The sequence below is a fragment of the Staurois parvus genome, unplaced genomic scaffold (assembly GCF_062004578.1).
Source record: "Staurois parvus isolate SC_StPar_1 unplaced genomic scaffold, SC_StPar_1.0 ptg000006l, whole genome shotgun sequence".
In the NCBI taxonomy this organism is placed as follows: Eukaryota; Metazoa; Chordata; class Amphibia; order Anura; family Ranidae; genus Staurois; species Staurois parvus.
Window position 1 is genome coordinate 11,028,823 of NW_028317802.1, and position 3,618 is coordinate 11,032,440.

At 37.9% G+C, this 3,618-nt stretch overlaps 1 long non-coding RNA gene across 1 annotated transcript; it reads left to right on the forward strand.

Annotated features, from left to right (window-relative positions):
* The first annotated feature begins 214 nt into the window (after nt 1-214).
* LOC149474337 (uncharacterized) lies at nt 215-729 on the forward strand. Its single transcript, XR_016308986.1, has 2 exons — nt 215-350; nt 456-729. It is a non-coding gene; the product is annotated as an uncharacterized LOC149474337 (long non-coding RNA).
* Nucleotides 730-3,618: the final 2,889 nt, after the last annotated feature.

Consider the following 3,618-nt stretch of genomic DNA (forward strand, 5'->3'; position numbering starts at 1 on the left):
GGTATCTACGGCCTGCTATATGCTATATACACACTATATGTGTTTGAAATCCATGCATCGTGTATACCTGGTCCCTCACCCCCATATGCACTTTTGGAAAAGCATCAAGGACCTGATCTTAGTTCAAGTCGACAGGAGTCTTCTTGATCCTTATTGATGGTAATATATCCACATCTTTATGTGTGTTTTGTTTTCGGGATTACCTGATGCCCATGTTCTACACATTTATTATCTTTTTCTATATATATCCTCAGAATCATTTGGTACTGTGGACCCTGTTCCATTTGGGGTGGCTATCCAGGAAGTCCCTACATTTGAGAGGCGGGTATGATAGTCTCACCTATGAGAAGGTAACAGTAGCATCCATTGACTATTGTGGAGGGAGGCCTGGTAAATTTTGGATGTGATTTGGTTTCCATATTGCTAGATACATACCATGTATTTTTGTGTTCCAGCTTGTACATTCCAGGAGGTCCCTGATTTATACTGGGAACACACCTACTGAATATACGGTTCACACAAATATTAAGCAGGAAACCTACGGAAATCCAGGATAACTATTCTATCATTACACCACTCTGCCTTATATGGTGCTCTGTTGGCTAAGATGACCCTTAATTGAAGACGCTAAGTGTTTTTAAACATGATTTTATTTTTTTCATATGTACACCGTGCTTATGTTTAACCTCCCCATGATCTATGTGATCAAATAAAGTATTGTTAAATTCATTTGAATTCATATTACTCCGCGTGGATCTTGTAGAAACCTTCTTTTTCAGATAGGCGTGTTCTTGTCACACTATCATATTGTTTAGTATGCTGTCCCCTGGGTTTATGTATCCACACTTGTACAAGTGAGTCGGAGAGGTGCTTATGACATTAACAAGTAGTGTCATTTTTGGTGGCTTGCTTTTGCTTTATTGTTGTGACATTCTCATCGTACACCGCTAGACTCCATTGCTAGTATGGGCAGCACAGCATTTTAGCAGTGGACCGCAGTGGCTCCCAAACTTCATTGGATGTTGCCATCTACATGTCCAGGGGATTGACTGATGATCCTGACTTGACAGATGGTCAATGCTGGCCTGATCGTTTGGGACTGGTGAGATACAATTAACTGGCTGTACTGATTGGATCCTCTGAGACTGAAGGCAACAATTGTATTCTCTGCTTACTATGGCCGCAATACCTGGGTGCCGCTAGCTTGACTACTGCCGAGGCCCAATAATTTATCAGCTGTATATCTGCCTGGCTATTTTCCCCCTCTTTATAGCATTGCCTCATTCATGGATTGTGGAGTGGACATATGCAATTGAACTTGTATCATATAGTGCTTATATTTAGGCTGCTGACCTGTGGATTTTCTCTACCACTATATCAAGTGTTACATTCATTTAGCTCATCCACCCCCAGAGATTCAAGGGAGAACTGTGAGATCAGTAAGATACAGTTAGGTCCACATATTTGGAAACAGGCACACCTTTCATACTTTTGGCTCTGTGGAGTGTACGAGTGTACTTTTGGCTTAACTGGAGTGTACAATGAAACCACTAAATCAGTTCAGAGGCATCCAGTCAATCTCACATATAGTGAAGGCTTCACGCAAAAATCTGATTATTATACATAGCTTAAACCTGATCTCTCAATACTATATATGAAATACTCTCAATAGACTGAAGAAAATAATTTGCGAGTCGATTAGTATGTGCATGGATCCTGACTGGCTGTACTGAAGAACCATTTCTTTCATTTACCCCATCAGGTACGTTGTGCATATCAATTGGTCTAGCTGTTCAAGGTGCAAATACCAAAATCTTAAGCTGTCTGTAGAGCAAAAAACATTTTTTAAGTTAAAAATGGGTAAGAAATAGAACTCTTGTTGGGTCTTTACTGCCATCCAGGTCTCTGAGAGATTTAACATCACTTCTTTACTTGCATTACCGTGGTAAAACAGCTAGCTCTGAGGAGCTCATTCACATTATTAGACACAGATGTTTTGTGACTGTCTTTGTGGACCACATACACTGCTTTTATTCACGTTGGTTTGTGAGTATATATCCTCTTTTTATTCAATAAACACATGTTTTACCACAGTAATGCGCAATGAGAGTGCGCCCTTGTCTGTTCTTTTTCACTAGTGCTCAGATTTCCCGATCTTAGAAGGGCTGCACCTCTTCATTTGGCATTTTGGCATCTTCTTGGTTGTATGAAGACTGGAGCGTTGGTTACGTTTGTTTATCACTTCTTCTTGGTAACAGCAGTTTCACCAGATAGGAATTTAGGAAAATCTGCAATATGAACGAAAATAAAAAATTCCGACAAGTAGAGTGTAGAGAGAAGAAAAAAAGGTTTTGGATGGATATACTTAAACGCTATACTCCAGATATCTCTAACATAATGGTGTTGTGGGGGGACCACTGTAAGGTGAAATGTTATCAATGCCTGAATTTCAGCTTTAAAGATTTAACAAAGAAACCAGATAGTTGCCTTTTTTACTTAAGATTTTTTATGAACATGATCCTTGCATTATTTTGTTGGTGAAAGTAGACCCCTATATTACAACAGAATTAAACCATTTTTAATTTCAACCCCTTGACGCCAACGTAACACAAATATGCGGCCTCACAGAAGTGTTTTTTTTCTGCGCTCTCAGTACAAAGACTGGAGTGTCACTGAGAGAGTTCTAACGATCGGGACCTGGGACTCCTGATTCCGGGTCACATGATCGCTGTGATAGCATCTGACTGGCTATCACAGTGATTAGTCACTGTGAAGCCTGCTGCCCTTGGTTTTGTTTCTCTCTGAATGGAGGAGAGAGATATATTGAATATATCTCTCTCATTGCAGAGAGAGAGAAAAAAAAAACTGTGTAAAAAAAAAAAAAAAAAGATAAATAAGTATTAAAAAATAAAGTGAAAAATAAAGAAAAAATACCTAGATCAAGGTTTGATCTTGTTCAGTGCCAGGGTTAGTGTTTGGGTCAAATGTCAATGTCAAAAGGTCAGGATTTATTTATTTTTTAAATTGGTATCAGTGTCAGTTAGTGTCAGTGTGTTTTAGGTAAAAAGACAAAAAGCAAAAAACAAAATGTGCTCTATTGTTTCTGGGCTGTAGTACAGGTAACAACAAATAACATAAACATATATGGTATCACTGCGATCATCAAGACCTGGAAAATTTATTGTGGGTTGTTCTTTGGTGGTAGGTTATGGTAGTAAGAAGAAACACACAGCTGAATTAAAAAAAAATGTTTTTTACTATTTTGGGCCAGTTTTCCTTTGGTAATAAAAAAAAGCAGACAATATCCATTACCATTTACCACCAAATGAAAGCCTAGTTTGTCCTGAAAAAAAAACAAGGTATAATTCACATGGATGTAAAAAGTAGTTGTGATGATATGTATGGTTTTACTAACACATGTCAAAGTTGTACAATTTTACTTGGGCTTTAAGATTTGTTTTACACTTAGGTGTAAAGGGGTTAATCCTGTGGTCAAATCAATGTTATGTGATTATTTTTATTATCTTTCTGTCCTTATAATGTATAATTGCAATCTCTATGGATCTTCACTACTTTGGTTTTTTAGGTACCTAAAAAAAGAGGCAACATTTTAGATGA